This window comes from Achroia grisella, unplaced genomic scaffold (genome assembly GCF_030625045.1).
Source record: "Achroia grisella isolate CSIRO2021 unplaced genomic scaffold, CSIRO_AGI_Agris_v1 utg503, whole genome shotgun sequence".
Classification (NCBI taxonomy): domain Eukaryota; kingdom Metazoa; phylum Arthropoda; class Insecta; order Lepidoptera; family Pyralidae; genus Achroia; species Achroia grisella.
In genome coordinates this window covers 640,201-661,315 of record NW_026712898.1, presented here as the reverse complement: position 1 = coordinate 661,315, position 21,115 = coordinate 640,201, and the positions used below count along the sequence as shown (strand labels likewise).

The 21,115-nt window shown below is 31.5% G+C and overlaps 1 protein-coding gene across 2 annotated transcripts in view; it reads right to left on the bottom strand.

The window, feature by feature from the left end:
• The window catches only part of LOC131846178 (ecdysone-induced protein 74EF), a 276,899-nt gene extending 256,787 nt beyond the window's left edge, over positions 1 to 20,112 (bottom strand). For both annotated transcript variants that reach the window (XM_059195419.1, XM_059195420.1), the window contains exon 1: positions 19,859 to 20,112. The gene's annotated coding sequence lies outside the window, so the exon portion shown is untranslated. The remainder of the gene's footprint in view (positions 1 to 19,858) is intronic.
• Between the last annotated feature and the right edge of the window lie 1,003 nt (positions 20,113 to 21,115).

Genomic DNA, 21,115 nt, shown 5'->3' with positions numbered 1-21,115 from the left:
GTATCCTAAAATTAGGTAATAATTGCAACAATCAATAACTGTCCTTACCTCGTAGCAAGGTCACGGTTATAGACAAATTGGCGCTGTTCTGTAAGGCTATTTAGTGTTCTTATTACGAGTGGTACAAAGGTCGTATTTGCTTGCACTTCCAGCTGGAGATGATAGACCTTCGTGGAGCTGAACACACGCGGCCCTCGGTGCGATTTATTTAAACTTAACCTACTGATCATGACATACTTTCAGTTACGGAGCGTGTGTGCGCGCGCGCAGTTTTCGTACGCTTTTGCAGCGCGTCCGCCATATTGTAATTGGGCGTTTTTTGCATGTGCGTCATATTTTTATTAAATAAAACGAGACCAGCTCTGATGTTTGATTTCATAAATTCTGAATTTATTAAAGTGTATTTGATAAATCAAATATAAATGCCTTTTTTTATTAGAGAAAGATTTACAAACTAGACCAGGACTTAATATATCGAATTATTTATATTATGTATTTGAACGTATGACCTTTTCCTCATCGAAATATACTATTCAAGCTGTAAATATATAAGCGAAACTACAGATAGACAGACGTAATAATATAGATTCCTAAATAATAAATGTAATTAGTCGCAAAGACCACCCAAGTGGATAAGCAAGCCCCTACCCAACAAAATCATTATTAGGTAAGTAGGTAAATCTACAAAATCGTCAATGACATACAACATTTATTATCTACGCTTTGTACAAACAAGTCTATCAACTTTATGTAAATATCTCAAACCAAGATTACATTACAATACAAACACAAATACTAAACATATAAAAATTCTCAAACATAAAGGAAAAATCATTCGCCTACTCTGTGACAAGTGACGCTCATAATGGCGGGAAAACTGCATTACTACTGCAACATGTCAAATCAAAGTTTTAAATACTTTTTAAAATTCATATAAAGAAACCGAAGCAAATATAAGATTTCATTGAGTACAATTTAATTAGAAATACCAAATTATCTTATGTATATATTTTTTAAACAACACAATAAAAATAATGTTTAAATTGATTCGGCGAAGGCGGAAAGAGCGGGCGCCAGATAGAGGCAAGGCCAGCCGTCAAGGTCCACGAAAAACTATATTTGAACAATTATATACTTTGTTACATTGATATTAAAGTCGTTAATTTATCAGCAAACACATATAAGACAATAAGGTGGTATTAATGCAGCATTTTTCAGTAATAGGTTGAGATCAAGGCTATTTAGTTGACGTGTTGAATATTAGTAAGGTCGGGGTAGGCAGTAGGCACGATTGCAGATAATATACACTTGCAGTACTCTGTATGTTACAGGTTATTATATAATAGTTCTAAATTCAAATTCAAATTTTATTTTTTTCCGTTCTCTTCACACGGCATACTGTTGTCAACAATGTTTTAACTAATAAAATATACGTTATTTTTTTAAAATATAAATGGTTTATAAATATTGTTATTACGTCACTATGAATAACAATAGTTTTTAGGCTTTTTGTTTGTTTGTCTGTGCGTATAAACAACCAAATTTCAGAAACAGCTTATTTGATTTGAATCCAGTCACATTAAGTGTACACAAAACCATAGACAAAAAATTATGATCATTACTTTTTTCATAATCAATCATATAAATTATCTGTCACCAGTACTGCGAGCTCGCATTCGTAAAAAAACATAGTACACACATACAGTGTGGATGTAGGTCACGGATGCCTCAACTGTTTCATTGCTGCTCAATTAATATATGAATAGGCAATGGCTCTGACAAATTACAGCAGTAAACGGCCGAAATGAAGCAGACAACAGTAGCGCGCGAATTTCTATAGACATAGCTAATAGGCTGTATGGTGTGTTGACCTTAGACTTGTTACAGACTGAGAAAAAAAGGGAACACGCACAGTTCCTACTCTGTCAATTATTGAACAATGACATAATGAGTAATTGAAATAGGTGAGACTAAGGTATCCACCCAGATAACTCTTACAAAGTTTCGTTATTTAATTCTTAACTTAGATTGATCTTTAACTATTATGCATTAGTATTGATATTTAACTGCGCAGTTTGTATCAAGGTTTTAAAAAATATTACACATTTTTTAATTTCACATCTTTAGAAAAATTATTCAAGTACATTAACAGTATCACAGACTTTCGCCACAGAATACCATTTATGAATGTACTCTGTACATTATAGTAGATGTCATTGAATCCTTGTCAGTGTGTGAGTGAAACAGCGCGTTTACGAAGTGCATCGCTACCTCGCCTTGTCTATGCCTGATGTTATCGAACAATTTGTTATTCCACACGTTCGTCTACCTCGAGCGAGGCGCTCATTAATTAATTAATACTTTCACTGGTTTCCAAAGTCAACTATTTACAATGTGACTAATAGTTGATAGTTGCAAACATATCTGTTATAGCTCTGTTGTGACAGACTGAGTGGAAATATTTAATTAAAAAAAAGTTTATACTACATATAAGACAATAATAATAAAATTTAAAATCCTGAACAATATTTCAGGATAATTTTTTTAATGATTACTAGTTATTTAAGTCATTTATTTAAATCAATAAAAAAGAAATTCTAATTAATGATTGAAAATATTTGTTAGGTGAATCATGGACCATTTTTCCAATAATTTGGTTAAAAAGTATCTGTCTGTGCGCCATTTGCCATTTTCATTCAAATTTGTTCATGTTAATGATATTTGCAAACTTCCTTGCTTATTAGTACAAAAAACACAGTGAATTAGAATAATTCTATAATTGGTATGCGAATGGAATGAGAGGTAATTATGAGGTCATATACATAGTAGGAAATTCTACAATATAAATTATTGTTAGATTATACGACGTGTGAAGGTGCAAATTATAATAATTAATATATAATTTGTACACTTTACTATATCATTAACCATAAAGAAGATCTCTTTAAAAATATTTTAGTTAAAAGAAAGAATAACTCGATTCACTGAAGAATTTTAAACTTATGACTAGTCTGCTCTTTGCCTCTAAATTGAATGAATTAAAAAAAACAGTTTGTTTATTATGTTTCGAAATTTGAATAATTTTGAATGTTGTAAAAGAATATTAAAGAGTCAATTAATAAAATATGAAATACATATGGCGTCGATACATGAAAGATAAATAAGTATCTACTCATTGTTTTATTAATTATAGATATTCATATTTAATTATATACGTATTGGTAATGAAAATATAATTCAATCAAGGAAGTCAACACCTATGATAGCTAGTATCAACTTTATCTGCATTTACAATTGACAACGCGGGAACTAAGGCATAGGATAGGATAGAAGCACTATCAAAGTGGGCCAAGGTTACCGCGGCATTACGGACGTCCGCGAACCAGATCTATTTGACCTCTAAGATAATACCAGTGTGCTCCTCTCTAACACAATTTGTGTTGATGCGCGGGGGGATGGATAGGTCAGTTTAATTTTGCCGTTCCGTGACGTTGCCGAAAATTGCCGAAGGTTGCCGAATGGTGCCTAGATACATAGTTAAATTCACAAATAACGCTTAATCGTGGTCTAGTTTTATTTTTATTCAGACATTCTTAATTTAAATAATACAAAAACATTACGGAATTAAATAAAACTCATGGTAATGAGTTGAAACTAAAGCAAAATGGTAGCAGAAATAGGTGAAAGATATCTACGATTTTTATTTATTTTTATTGAAGGTTTTGAGTTAAGACCTGTAGCACTGCGACCTGCATAGATCTATTGCTCGCCCTTCTTCAAAGTTCACTACCTAGACTGGTCATAGACAACATTTTTTATATTCTTACCTAATTTGTATAAAGTTTCAGTCTAGATATTGTCTATGATTTATCATTTTACAATTATCATTATTTATACTGATTCATTATGCAATTTTGTATCTGTTATTTTATTTTTATTAATCACGTGTAACTCGCTATTGTTATAGTAATACTATTTTAGATAATTATTTGTGATATCATTGTAAGTAAATTAAAATCGCTGTTAAAAAATAGGGGTTGGTGATAGGTGCGTTAAATTTAAGGGTTGTGTGTATTTTTTAATGCCGGGGTATGAAAAAAATAGTAGCCGAATGTCAGACCTACTGAATGTGCATATAAAATTTCATAAAAATCGGTCAAATCGTTTCGGAGGAGTATGGTTACTAAGATAGTGACACGAGAATTTTATATATAAGGTTTCACAGTGTTGGTGTTTATTAGAAATCAAAAATATCCTTTCTCTATACAGTGTATTGTATTTCCCTCGTGTCCATATATTACGAAAGAATATTTATGGCATGTTCTTTATGATCACCATAAAAATTCCATAAAAACAGCGCGTAATAGTTTTTTTTTGCGTTAAAACACTAAATATAACCCTTTTCTGCGGGGTTGTCATAAAACAATTACCATAAAACAGCAACAATGACAAATTATATTGTCTATGCTTCGGTTGTCTATGCCCTGGCTAGTTTCTTTTTATTGTTACGCGGCTTTGTAACCAGCCTGCAGTATTTTTAACAAGCACATTGTAAATAATTGAAAATTAGGAATAAAATATTTTTAGTAATAAATATTTTTTTTGTAACTTTTTTTATGATAACCCCTACTGTCCAGTTATATTAGCTACTTTAGTTTTTTTTTTTAATTAATTTAGTAATACCACAGTTTATCTGAGATATCAGAGATTTTTATCTTGCATCTTTACATCTATACATATAAATAAAATTGGAGTGTCTGTTTGTAATATTAAAATATAAATATATGTAAATATATAAAACAATTTTTTACTACATGCATATGAATATAAATATGGTACATACACCAAAATAACATTTTTTACAATTTTTGTCTGTCTGTAAGTTCCGGCTAATCTCTGAAATGGCTAGACCGATTTTGACCGGACTTTTTTTGGCAGGTATCTGATGTAATAAGGAGTAACTTAGGCTAATTTTATTTTAGAAAAATAAAACTCCACGAAGTCGCGTGTACAGCTAGTTGTATAATAAAAATATGTCAATACAATATATACAAGCCCATCTAATCAAATAGTCAAACTAAGCAGAGCTTGTGTTATGGGTACTAGACAACTGATATACATACATAGATATTGTCTTTTTGTAAATAGGTTGATAAGAATTGATATTGAACTATGAATCAAATGTGTTTTTTTAAAGCTATCATACGGCGCCTAAAAAACAATCTATAAATCTATATCTATACGAGATACGGATTGCTTACGTGTTGTCTATGTGCAGACACGTGTCGGAAAATCGGTCCTGCCGTTAGATTAACAAGAACAGACAAACAGACAGACAGACACTTTTTTTAATTATATGTTCTATGTAAGTACTGCATATGCTTTCATATACATTTAGTGAAATGCTTGTTAATTTGAAATTACAAACAATAATAATAATAATCTCAGGACAATTCACACAGCGCCATCTAGACCCAAGTTAAGCTAGATAAAGCTTGTGTTATGGATACTAGATAACTGATACATAGATATTTTTTTTGTAAATACATACATATTATACATAGAAAACACCCAGACCGATACAAACAACAACTCATGAATACAAATGTTTCTGCCGTGCAGGGAATCGAACCCGCGACCATCGGTCGTAAAGCGGTGTGCTACACCGCTAGACCACCGAGGTCGTCACAAACAGACACTTCAATTTTATTTATTTTATATAGACTATTTATTTTCTGTAGTTTTACTCTTCCACTCTAATCGATCCTCTGTCAAATTCAAACGGGGATCGATATTACGACGGCCTGAGCCGAGGTTCGAACCCCTAGCGGTGCCGTTAGACTATAGTCGTATCCGCCAGGCGGGAGTTGTCCTACAGCCGCTCCATAAGTCCTTCCTTTGGTTTGGAGTGCCATCTGCACTCGCACCCCTATCGTCCGGTGAAGCTGTAAAGGCCAGCTGCGGCCAACATTAGAGTAGTCCGAAAAAAAGTTTTATTCTTCCGGGATAAATAGAAGAAAAAACATAACATTATTTAAATTATTAACCGGGTCTTAACACGAATGCTGCTGCTTTGCTTTGCAAACTGCTTTCTTGATATATGATAGCGTAGCGGCTTTTGTATTGATTGCCGCATGCATCCTTATGTAAAGTGCAAATACTGTAACTACCATATAGTAATTTTTGTAGCTGTGACGTGGTCGTGTGGAATGAGTAGTCATGCTCACTAAAATGTCCAGACATGTGGCGGCGTGGTGGCCCGGGTCAATGGGCTCCCTAAAATATGGTCGAGCGCAGTGATGGCTGGCTCATCCGTCATACTCGTGAACGAGTGCTGCTTGTAGGGACTGGTCTGCTCTTATCACTACGACTGATTTAATCTTATTGCATGATTATATTTGACCCAAAAAATTAGTGCTTGTTGGTAGTTTGTATTCACACGTTTCGACTTGTAAATGTAAACTTACAAGGATTATTTAAAAGAGCAACACACAAGTTTCTTGCTCGTTCTTCTTGTGATGAGACAGCTTTCCGAACGAGTGGTAGATAAAAAACAAATTGTTATGACTATTCAAAAGTGCTTAAATTAAGTTTATTTGAATAAATGATTTTCTATTCTATTCTATTCTATTCTAAATAATTTTATGGCAAATAAAGGTATTTACCTCTCTCGACGTTTCGACTTGGTTGCACTAGCCGTGGTCACGAGCTGACTGGAGTAATAGCGATGTCAATGTAGATAGGTGACAGCAGTTTTTTCTTCATCTACCGTCACTAGATTGTTTAACGAAAGTTCGCGACACACAGCACTCACGGTATCCGTACACTTATTGACTATTGATGCTACTGAACTTTGCTTGAATTTATTTATGACTGGATTCCACGCAGATGATAATTTTAAAATTAACTAAAACATAACCGGTCTTATTACAAAAAATCTGTTAAAACTCGGACGAAACGTGGTCTAAATGGTCGTGGTTTAAACCATTCCTAAAGTTAATACTTGGAATAAACCTAACATTATTACGAATCCAGATCTAACAGAGGACTACTTAGTACTACAGTTAAATCGTTCATTATGTATTCCATACAGAAATCAGTCACTCATGTCTGTCAGCGTACAATTACGTTCCATTTTACCAGAAAATTGAAAAGATCAAAAATAATATTAGTTCAAAGAAAAATGTATAAACTAAAAATAAATTTATTTCTATTTATCTCAGTCTTCATTATAACTATTTCATTAATATATAATATTTATTAATGTACTATTAGGCTGAAAATCAGTTTTAAATTACAAGTAGGAGTCCTATACGGAGAAAAGGAACGGCGAGATATTTTTATTGGATCGTTCGAATGGTGACTATTTCAAAGTCAAATGAGTGAAAAAATAACAAATAACGTCTTTTATATATTTTTATTGTTGTAAAATTTGCTTTAAATATTTTTAGTTAATATATTTTTAATTTAGTTAAAATATTTTCCTTAAACTACAACTTACAATAGAATTTTTAAAATGGAGTTTGACTTTTTGCATTTAGACCACTGTTAAACTAGGGGCGTCGCAGGTCTAACTTTAGACCATAGACGAATCACGATTTAGAGATAAACTTCATTTTGTAATAAGGAATACATTGGTGAATGGTTTATTACTAGTGCTAAACCAGGTCTATCTTTTTGTAATAAGGCCGAACATGTCGACACCAAATTAATGAAATTGGAAATTACAAATAGACACTTTAATTTTATTTATGTATATAAACTATCCGTGTGAACCCACTCCGAATTAGCTAGTCTTGTGGACTATAGTTTTTTTTTGTGTATGATAATGGAATGGTGCACCCACCTGCGCTAACGGTTTACGCTGGCGGGGCACCAGTGGAGGATGATAAGATGAGCATGAGGTCAGGTCAGTTAGCCCATCGTGACAAATTCACCAAGAATTCATCACGATAGTTTCCAGGGAGAACCGCGTGGAGGTCGACCTAACATGGTACATTTGCTAGCAATGGGAGTTACTAGTTCCCATTGCTAATAATCCCCTTCCCCCCTGTGGACTATAGTTCTCAACTATAGTTGTGAGTGATCAACTATAATTCCCGCTATATTGGCAAGCCGCTTCAAGCGATTTGTCCCAAATTCAAGGTTTTAATTCGCCATTTTATTTCTAAATGTAAGATCCATAAATCTTGTCGTTCACCCACTTTCGTGTTGTGACTAGGACGTTCGGGACTTATTGAGAGTAGCACAAGGTTGTGTGGTCACCATAGTGATTGGTTTCTTTATAGTATACTAACTAATACGCGCCGGTTCGATTCCTGCACGGCACAATCATTTGTATTAATGAGTATGATTGTTTGTATCTGTCTGGGAGTTTTCTATGTATAATATGTATGTATTTACAAAAAAAATATCTCTGTATTTGTATCAGTTGTCTAGTATCCCCATAACACAAGCTTTAGCTAGCTTAACTTGGGTCTAGAAGACGCTGAATGAATTGTCCTGAGATTATTATTATTATTTATTTATTGTTTATTATTATTTTATATTTGTATTAATTTTTTACAATATATAGGTATATATATATATATATATATATTAGAAAATATCCCGACAAGTAGTTATAAACGCAGAGGTTTGTGTTGTCCCCAAAATCAAATACGATCACAGAGAAATAAAGCAGTATGTTTGAATCAAACTCGTTTCTTTTACCTTAAAATATTGCAAAGAAAAATTACCAGATTCAAAAATTAATTAGCTATAACATTTACCTTAAAATATTAAAAAATTGCCAGAATCAAAAATCAATCAGCTGTTACTTTTACCTTAAAATATTGCAAAAATTGCCAGAATCAAAAATTAATCAGCCAATGATTCATTATTATCTGTGGCGTATTTTTCGCGCGAGTGCGTACAGTACGGCGCGGGCGTCGGCGCATCACTACACTAATGTGTGTCAAGGATAGCCGTGTGTTAGAGAAAAATTCGCAAACCTTGACGCCGTTAGATTAGAATTAGGACTGTCCGAACTTATTTATTTTATTACGTGTTTCGCGAGTGCCTATTAAAACAAATATTCCTTCGTTTTTTCTATAACATATATATATATCCTATAACATATGAAGTCCAGAATAAGGTCAATGTTCCGATGTCATTTATTTTTCTCTTTCGTCCCATTTCTTAAGATGGGTAGGCGATGGTCGTTTGATCATACAGCCAAATTCTATAGCTCGATTTCAATGTAATTTTAAATCTGAATATTTCGCGCACTATATAACTATAACTTTCCTGAAAAATTAGTCAACTGATAAAACAATTTATGAATATACTATTTCTACGGTAAATAATATCTTAAGAAAGTAAAAAGAATTAAATTACAAAAATGATACGGAAGACAACGGCTGTGTGAGTTTAGAATCTTTGCTTTTTCCTGTAAGGATAAATAAATCTAAAACAAAGCTTTTTTTTCTATTATTAGAACAGGCTAAGGTTCAAGATCATGCTGCCTAATCTTTACCACGATTTATTTTATGTGTATCTAACATACATATATCTTTAGATGTACTTAAATTGATTCTCACGGAATCAGAAGATCTGTACCATTTTTTTATCTATTCTAATATTATAAATCTGAATAGGTGGTTTGTTTGAATGCACGCTCGTCACTCAAGTAATCGTTTAGTGAGTCGGCTTTGCTCAGTAAATATGATATATAATTTTAACTGATATAATTCCCATGATGGTACCTGGTGCTGTGCTGGTTATTCTCACTTTGACAGCCTGATTATATCGTCTTTTCGCGCCCAATTAATATTTCTTCATCAAACAAAACATTACTTAGCTGTAACCTACAATTTTTTGATTGTCTATCAATCTTATGTTGGTAACTAGGTCAAACTCGTGCACACAATAAAACAAACAATCAAAAATGCAGTAACTTCGGCTGCAACAATATGCTGAGCGGAGTCCCGTTTAGAAAATATTTGATAGTAGTGTATCGGTTTTAATGATTGTTTTACTATATTCGAGTGGCGGTGTGTATATATATACTAGCTGTTCCCGCGACTTCGTCGTGGAATTTAACTTTATTTTTCTAAAATAAAAGTAGCCTAAAGATCTAAAAATTAAAATATTTTTTTTTGTTCGTCTTAATTTATTCATTCCATTAGGTACTGATAGGTTCAAAGTAATAGATTTACATCCTGCATCATCCCTTATTTTATCCCCATGGGGGTTCAATTTATCAAAATCCTATTTAAGCGAACGTCTTCATCATAGTAGCTCCAATCTTTAATTTCAGTTCAATCAGTCGAAAATCTAAGATTTATACAAACTTTCATCCCTTTATTTTATCACCTTAGGGGTGGAATTAATCAAAATCCTTTCTTAGGGGATGCCTACGTCATAGTAGCTTTATGTATGCAAAGTCTCAGCCCGATCGATTTAAAATTGACAAACTTTCACCCCCTATTTTATCCCCTTGGGGGTAGAATTAATCAAAATCCTTTCTTAGCGGATGCGTATGTCATAACATCTACCTGCATGCCAAATTTCAGCCCGATCCGTCCAGTGGTTTGGGCTGTGCGTTGATAGAACATTATGTCAGTCACGTTTGAGTTATATATATTAAAGATATGTGTGTTCATTCGTGTATACATAGTGCAAAATTAATTTAATGTAGGTATGCTAATGTTGATTTTTTTGCTAAATAAATTTATATTATATTATTAAAAAATATCTATATATCTTTTGAGCATCATGATCGCGGATGGATGGTCGCGGATTCGATTCCTCGCACGGTATAAACATTGTCATGAGTATAATTGTTTATATCGCTCTGGGTGTTTTCTATGTATATAATATGTATGTATTTACAAAAAAATATCTACGTATTTATCAGTTATCTAGTACCCATAACACATGCTTTAGCTAGCTTAACTTGTGTCTAGATGGCGCTGTGTGAATTGTCTTGAGATTATTATTATTATTTCTACTAAGCACATCTTCATAAAACAATGTGACTCACAACTTCATCATCATAATAATGAACTATTACATTATACATAAACATCTCATGTCACTGACCATAGATAATTCTTTTGAACTCGCGCTAAGCATAGACTAGAGCAGTGATTCTCAATGTGGTCTATGACAAACTGCAAGGGGTCTAGGACAGCGGTCATCTTGTTGTTTTTACTTTATGTTTTTAACACTAAACTTTACTACAGTTAGAAATTTACAAAAAATCAATACCAGGTAAGAATGGGGGGTCTACCCAAAACTGAAAAATATGGCAAGGGGTCTACGACACAAAAAAGTTTGGGAACCTCTGGACTAGAGAGTACACACATAACGCGGGTCCAGAGCTTCCCAAACTTTTTTGTGTCGTAGAACATGTTTTTCTAAACCAATAGCATAAATATAGCGATTAAAATTAAGAGCCTCGTGACCTGATTTCGTTTCTGACTTGCACCCAAAGGTCATAAGTTCAAATCCGTTGAGTAATTTTAAAGATTGAAGCAGATATAGGGACAGACAGACAGTAACTTTGTTTTATAGTATGTAATGATGATAATGTTAATGATAAGGAGGATCTTTCATCTGTATCAAATTAAATCATTTATTTGCAGAATACAATGCTTATGTATAATATATTAAATATAATGTCCACTATATTCAGCCAGCATACAGACGTGCAAATTTTTATATTATTTATATTAATTTTTATATTAAAAAAAAATAACCAGAATTTTTAATTTCAATACAATTATAAAAAACTTAAGTAAATAAATTAAACAGATTTTATTTTACGATTATAAAAACCTTATTTTATTGTCAGTGCAGTTTATTATTAAGCTATGATGACCTGTCTACCACATTTTCCTTTCTATTCTATGGTAATGATATTTTTCATTTTTAATTTGTTATTTTTTCTATTATTTTCTTAAATTTTCACGTATGTTTGCGTGTTTATTCCAATCGTAAACGTACGTAGTGGTCAGTGAACTTGGGGTCTCGGTTCACTCTGTCATTGATAAAAATAACCGAATTCGCAACAGTTATATTCATAGTTCATCCAGAGTTCGATGTCCTCTTTTGCTATATTCGGCATACTAAACCGACACCTACTTGATAAATTTATAATCTGTAACGTAACAAATATTATAAATAAATTATTTGTTTAGGAATTAAAAACTAATTATTGACAATTTTACAAAAAAAAAGTAATTTTAAAAATAAAACTAATCTGTCAAACGAACTTTCCTTGCTCCCTTTAAATAAAGAGAAAAAGTAACATTATTAAAACAATATCCACAAGAAATGATAACATAAAATATAATACAATGAGTGTGAAAATGAATGTCGTGCAATATTTTTTTTAATAAAACTTTATATAAATTTCATTTTATAATCCGTACGTAACAAATATATAATAAATAAATTACATATTTGTTTAAGAACTTAATACTAATTATAGACAATTTCACATAAAAAAATTAATAATAGAACTATATTGTTAAACGACCTTTGCATATAACAATCGAGAAAAAAAATAACATTGCTAAAAACAATATCCACAAGTTGAAACGCTAAGATCTTACAGCTTAATGTTCTGTAAAGGTTTTAAGAAAAAAAAGACTGGCAACTAAAACAAATACTAAAAAATATACTTAATAATTTCTATTTAGTAGTTTTTAGAGTTGACAGACATTTTTATTAGAACATTAAGTCTGAATAAACAAATATCCATCCATACTCCTTGGATATTTGGTTTTTCACGCAAATACTACTGAATAGATTTTAATAAAACTTTACAATAATATAGCTTATACATCAGCTTAGCATCAACATTATATTAAAAAGAGCAACACACAAGTTTCTTGCTCATTCTTCTTGTGATGAATCTGCATTCCGAATGAGTGGCAGAATCAAAATATGACTATTCAAAAGTGCTTGTAATGAGTTATTTTTATATTTGAATAAAGATTATTTCTATTTCTATTTCTAATAAGACACAGGCTATTTTCAAAACCGCGGGCCCGGCCAGTTAGTAATAAACAAATATAAAAATTGCAGAAAAGTGTGGAATCAAGCTCTAATAAAGAAATCGACAGCAAGTAAAATTATATAAGTGCGTGATAGTTATCATTTTTACGATTTTGTTTGTTAACCTACCTAGGTATGTAAATATGTTATGTTAATACTCAATGATATAAAACTAATATAATTTTAACTACTTAAATTTGTACCAGAAAAGCGTGGAGGTTAAATAATACTAACTAAAAATATTGTTAAAATACACCGCTTTCTAACTTTACTTGAAATTTAGTTGAAACTTAAGACTTAAAATTATTTTGTAGCTCTTTTGTGTGTAAACTGATTAAAGTCTATTTCTCTCCTTTTATGATTACGATAGTGAACATATCATGTACTCATATCCTTCTCAAAAAATAATCACGCTATATATGTACTTATATAGTGTGATTATTTTTTGTTGAACGACATTTTTCTCTATATCTTATATATAGAATTCTCGTGTCACAGTTTTCGTTCCCATACTCCTCCGAAACGGCTTGACCGATTCTCATGGAATTTTGTGAGCGTATTGAGTAGGTCTGAGAATCAGCCAACATCTATTTTTCATACCCCTAAATATTAGTGGTAGTGGTCCACCCCTAAATTTTTTTTTTATTTATGGCAAAACAACGTTTGCCGGGACAGCTAGTATACATATATATATGTTCAACATTAAAAATTCAAGTACCCTCATCGCCTTTTATATTACTTCATACACTTCTCATCAAAAATACCATTTACTACTTCAAACTAATTCTATCCATCACAACTCTATGTCAATGAACGAATGTTTGATCACTATTGGTACAACACTTGTACAATCGCGGTGCTCTTAGAGTTGTCGGCAAACATCTAAGACGGAGGTAGTACAGTCAACATGAGTAGACACAGTCGGCGGTCCACGTAATCGAAGTGACGTTCCATGTTTGAAATCATACTTTCACTTTCAGCTGCGCCGGCGCAGCGCGCTGCATGGCCGCAGGGTTGCCAGCCTTCAAACTTTTTACATCGGTGTAATGTATAACAATAACTATAAGTATTAAATACAGTATTTGTTGCTTTGTACATCGGTGTTATATATAGTCAACCACTTCAAGTACTAAATATTTAAATAAAAAAATATTGTAAATATATATATATATATATATATATATATATATAACATCAGCGTCGGTAGTCCAGAGGTTTAGCACATTGCCTTGCTTTCGTCGTCGCAGGCTCGAGCGGTACAAACATTTGTATTCATGAGTACGATTGTTTGAGTGTTTTCTATGTATATTATGTATGTATTTACAAAAGAAAATGCCTTTAAATATATCAATCAGTTGTGTAATATCCTAAACTCAAGCTCTACATAGCCTGGTATTAAATGACGCTGAATATATAATAATCTCAGGACAATTCACACAGCACCATCTGGACCAAAGTTAAGCTTGCTGAAGCTGCTGTTCATAACAGCAGATATAGCATACCTAGATGACTGATACAAATACATAGATATTTTTCTCGCAAATAACTTGTTCTGAGATATTATTATTATTATAGAAATTAAGACCAAAAACCTCGTAATTGTACAAAAATAGTTTTGCAACTGGCAACCCTACACAACATTGTCGCGTGTGCACAGCTCTGTACCTACCGCGCGCTGCCATCGATGCTGCTCTATGCGGAAGTAATTGCATTCAAAAGCTTTTACTTTTTTTTTATTATATCACAATGTCGGTCAAGTGCTATATCCTAGCCTTGACATTCTGTTGTTTTGTAGTGCAATCACCAAACTTTATAATGACAGATTAAAAAAACATTAAAAAAAAAACGGTAGAATGAAAACATTCTCTTCTTTTTTTTACAGACGCTGTAATCACCAGATATTATTAAGAAAAATTTTAAAATACTTAAAAAAAAAAGTAATGATACGATATTTCATTCTCTTATTTGTTTTTTAACGACGAAGTTTTAAATTCTACGGATTTTAATGGCCTAAATGAGTGATTTTTTAGGCTTTACATATCAAAAGATTTTTTACCTAATATTTTTCTAAAAGTAATTTCGGCCATTTGCATTCAATAGGGTTTATAATAACATTAATATTATTAATAAGATTTCTTGACCAAAATAAGCAACTGACCAAATTCTATAAGATACTAAATTTGTAACTGTCAACTAATAAACATTATGCGTTGCCATGGCAACAAAAAAACATAAAATTTAAAAGCAATCATAACATAAATGAAAGGGGTAACAATTTCTTTGAAGCTTAACAAAAATTACTTACTGTACTTTCTTTTTTTAAAGTTAAATATAATCATTAAGATTCTCACAGTTATCACAATGCAGGTATATTATGTGATAACTTGATAAGAACTATATTATATATAATATATACATAACATAAAAATGGAGTTTTTACCTACATTAGATAATCTATGTGGTGCCTCGTACTCGATATAAGTGTAATAAATGTGAGCCCATTGCTATACCAGCTGTACGTATAAAAAAAACACGACATAAAATGTGTAACGTTTGACATTTGAGAAATAACTTTTTTATAAAATAATTGGCAACAATCGAATAAAAAAAGAATCACCAAAATCGGTTCATGCGAACACAAATCCTGGAGTACCGTATTAATCGAGGCAATTCAATTCTTACGGTGTTTGTTGTGTATTTGTGTTCGCGTAAACCGATTTTGGTGACTCTTTTTTTTATTTGAAAGGTTTTCCAATTTGATTGTATTTTTAAAGCCGGTTGAAAAAAAACGCAAAACACAATTGTTACCTCAGTGAAAGTGTTCCTACAAAGTCATTAACATGTGATTCGAACATTTGAAGAACTAGGTATACCAGTCGCATCTCTAAACGAAAGTGGTCGTCGTTACGTTACCGGAATTTGAGTCGTAACACGTGACGATACGTGTTATAATCCCATACGTAATGTTCTATAATAATCGAAACTGAGAATATACTGAATCATCTAATAATTGATGTAGAAAAGTGAACGAATGACACGCGAACTTGTAAAATCTCTATGTATAGTAATATACTGACTGACTAACTTACGATAGCAGAGCAAAAAATACCTAATGTCTATTTAGATTAAGTATTTTTTGCAACACACGATCGATATAAGGAAATTCTTTCATGACCTAAATGGATAAAAAAGTTGATACTTTTAAGCTAGAAATTTTGAATTTAATTCCGAAGCATTTGAAGAATTTGAAGAAATACCCTCTAATATGTAAATATATGTCTCTAAAAATATGAGAATTTTGAGCTCTGTACCCTTATTTTATTTGTATTATGTGGGAATCGAACCAGCGACTATTTGAAAGCAAAACAATGTGTTGTTATACCACTGGGGTCGTCAAATTTATAGTACAATAGTATCGTGTATATACATAGTTACAAATTGTTCACGTTTTATCTGTATTTCTTATCAATACTATATAACATAATCTTTGTATTAAACCAAATTTCTTAACTATATCACTAACAAATGGTATCCGTTTGTCTTGAACATTTTTCTTTTATCAACATTCAACCCATTTTAAAACGATTCATGACTAACTTTCAACCTGACTGTCGAATGACGTTTTTGATTGTGTTACCTAATTTCCATGTGTGTATATAATAAATACAGTTATCCGGTGTATACACAAGTGTATATCCAAATATAACTCATAGCGAACAATATAGCCAGTAAAAATAGAATACCCATCGAAAATTCAGTAACAATTGTGTCAACTTACGTTTCTATAAAAAGATGCCAAGCGTCCGAGTTACCATCGAATTGTGTCAACTTGAATTGTGGTTGCAATTTTCATTCAATTACACAGTTACACAGTGAAATGACTTTGCAAAAGTGTATATCTTATATTTATATTAATAAATATTATTTTTACTTTATAATGAAAGACGCAATGAAGGAATTCTAATAACTAAAGACCGATATATTTTTTTATTGACTGTAAATTATCTAGGTATTATGTTGTTTGGTAATTTACCCTAAAAATTCAAAAGAGAACCATCATATACTTAATTCAGAATCAGCTGTGAGAAAGAGATAGCAGCAAGAAACTCAGCAGTGGCTCTATTCCAACAAATGCACAATGTTGCAATATGCACTTGTGATTGGTCATTTCATAAAATACTACAGAATAATAGTTTTTTTCTTAATAAAGAAAATAAATCATAGGAATTCCTATAATTCTAAAATATATCACATTTTATATATGTACATCCCGCCTGGAAAAAACTCTTATATACAATGTATATATATGTGGTTGGTAATATATTTTGGAGTCATATATAGTTCTTCCTTGTATCACCAACAGAATACTCTCTGCATTACATCCTGATCAACTGGTAGATAACATCACTAGGTGTTAAATCCGCCATATTATTATATACTCATTGTATGTTATATGCTAAAGTTAAATGAATAAATAACAGTGGAATCTGACAGTGATCTCACAGATAATTCCAATGATTATTGTAATAGCTACAGGATATTATATTGGTTTATATATTTTGTTTAATAGATGTAACTTAAAAGATTTTTTTATTATATGCTAGCTACCGGTATATGTACGTGTACATATTATACATATAAACTTTCCTTTTCAATCTCTCTATCTATTACTAAAAACTGCATTAATATGTATTATTGGAGATGATATAATATGATGTCAATGACCTCGGCAGTGTGGGGGAGGGGATAACCGTAATAGGGTATAATAGGGTCTAAACCCTATCAGGTTGACCTTCATTTTCCTCTGGATACTATCATGATAGTATATATATTTAAATAGTTTCGTGTCAATAGTTGTTCATGCACTGGATTTTCATTTAATGTTAGACATAGACATCTATATAAATATACATTGTAAATAAACTGGCATTTAAAAAAAAGTAATTCAATTGAGTTTCTTGCCAATTCTTCTTAATTGGATCTATATACTGGTAGGGAAAAATTATAATATAAAAATTTCAACTTTCAAAATATTCTACATGAATAAATGATTTTTGAATTTGATAAAATGTTTTAGCTTTGTAACCAGATGATGCTACCGAGTGTATAAACTACAGTTTAAGAGACTGTTGACTTTCAATTTCCTCTGGATACGATCACGACATTGTGTATTTACAAAAAAAAGGATTAATGTATTTACTAATACAAGTTTTAGCTTTGTTTGCGACCAGATGGCGCTACTGAGTATACAAACTACGTCTTAAGATCCAATATAAGATTGAAACCTACAAAATCATTATATGTAACAAATTTCAGAAATGCAGTTGTTTACACAGTTTCGTAAAACGATTATTGGACCTCAAAGACCCTAAGGGCTCGAAACACTAACGTATTACGAGAGCCTTGTATTACGGTCCTACTTCTATATACCTACATTACACTAACACGTAACGTTATTTTAGAATGCAAGTGTTTTTTATTTTGTATTTTGTTAAATAAATACATAAAAGATTATTTATTTAATTTTATTTTGCTAATATTATAAAGTTTTTTAGTATGTATGTTTTTTGACTCTCTCACGCAAAAACTATTGAACTGATTTTGATGAAAGTTTGCAGTAATATAGCTTATAGATTAGAATGACACGAAGGCTATAATTTAAAATGATATTATGTTTTAGAGTACTATAACTTATACATTAGAATAACACATAGGTTATAATTAAAAAAAAAATTAAATAAATATTTAACAATTAGGTTATAATTAAAAAAAATGTTATATTAATATATAGATGTCAAGTAAGTGTGATGCAGAGAAAATTGCGTGGGTCAGCCAGTTGTAAGTAGCTATTTGTTGTGAAAGGGCTTTCATTCAATGTTAACATCATATTGGATTCAATACAGTTGCTGCGTAAATCTGAGATAAGCACACAAGGCCAATTCCTAAATAATAATTCCTTATAAATACTCCGTTACTCATCTTGGCACACTTATGGATACAACACTAAAAAAACGCAACGAAATTTAAAAAAAGGATTGGTATTTTTTTTTGTTGGCAAAGGGCTAGTTGCCATACTGCCAGTGACAATTACGAATCTGAAAAAATGTTTTAAATTATAATAATTTTTGATGTGATTTAGTAAATAAAAAAAAGATAAATATAAATAACACTAGAATTGTCACTTTTATGGGTTTTTCATACTTATTAAGTGTTATTTGTATGAAGTTTTGAATCTTATCGTTTTCAGGAATTCAGTAACTCATTTAATACTTCAGATAGATAGGTTTTATAGTACCAGATACATGAAGTATCTGTAATACATTTTATTTGGTACTTAACTATGGTATGTTATGTATAGGTATGTAACATGCTTATTTAGAATAATAGTATTTCTTTACAGATGATAATCATGAGTAAACATAAGTTATTATCTATAACCAAATAGTGTCGCACTTAGGCCTTATTCAAGGTAAAATGTAAATACCTATTGTAAACAATTTATTAGCTAACCTATACACATGTTTAAAATTTCAATAATTTTGTTCTCTTAAACTGCAGTTAAATAATTAAACAAGTAACTACGTACACAGTTTACATTAAAAAAATATATATGTATATTTAACAATCATATTTTCTTTGCCTTATCTTTCAATAATTAAAAGTATAGTCACAGAGTAAAGTTTCTAATTTTCATTTTTTTCCGAATACACTACTCCTAAAGAAAGTATTTTAAAAACTTATGAAAAAAGAAAGTCCTTGGTCTTCATTTATGTATAGTATTGGAATGTAAAAAAAAAACTGTCTCACTTACCGAGTCCAAATCGCAATCCAAAAGTTCACAGATCCGTCTATATGCACCACAGAATTAAAAAAAATAAAAATAATTAAAAACGTACATCCATAGAACTAAGTCAAACAAAATTCCATTCACTGCAACACTCCTGTCACTGTCAACGATTTTTCATATTAAGAACACACACGATTCCAAATTCAAAATATTATTACACGCGAAGGCTGCGCTCGTACGGCGCGTTGTTCGCGCAGTACACGTCCGTCCACACAGCGGCGCGGCCCACGAGTCACTGAACTAGCTTCTCACTCACCGCGCCCCCGTCAACCGGTGGATGCTCGCGTATATTTTTATTATGGTTCCAAAATCGAGTGTTATCATTGACGAGCCCGAAATGGTTATGAATTTACAAAATTAGGTCACAGCACTGTCATTGAGAGCGTCTACATATTCATTCCAATTTCAAAGTCACAAGTCCGCTTCTAAAGTGACCGATATACTTTTTAATATTTGCAGAGATTTTTTACGGAACTGGAATCACAACTGATGGATTATATGCTGGTAAGTGGCAACTGTCTCTCTAAATACTTTAACATGTCCATTATGTGGTGCTGGTGATAGCAATCATTCCTGAAAACAAGAGTGTCATGCCAGCATACCCTGCACTGGTATAGTACACTCTTCAACTGAAATATAGCATATAAAATAAAGAAATAAAGTTCTTGGCTGTAGATATAGGAGAGACTACCTGTAGTCTGGTATATCTATTTCGATGAAATTAGATGAGATTTCACTGACAGATCTCACATGATTCATACACCTGATACATCTCAGCTGTACCATGGCTAGAAACTTACATTTTGAATAGCATCATTATTATAACACATTTATTACCCACAACTGGAAAAATCTAGCATTTTTGCCATATTAGAATAGAATAGAATAGAATAGAAAATCATTTATTCAAATAAACTTACATTGAAGCACTTTTGAATAGTCATAACATTTTTTTTTTTTTAATCTACCGCTCATTCGGAATGCTGTCTCATCACAAGAAGAACAAGCAAGAAACTTGTGTGTTGCTCTTTTAAATAATTTATTCTTACTTACAATTTAAGTTTAAGTGTGTGAATACAAACCACCGATTAGCACTAATTCAATTAAATACTCAAAAAGAAAAAAAATATTGAATACATAACCAACTGGTTAAACAATTAATAAGAGGAAATCAGTCATAGTGATTAGAGCAGACCAGTCCCTACAAGCAGCACCCGTTCA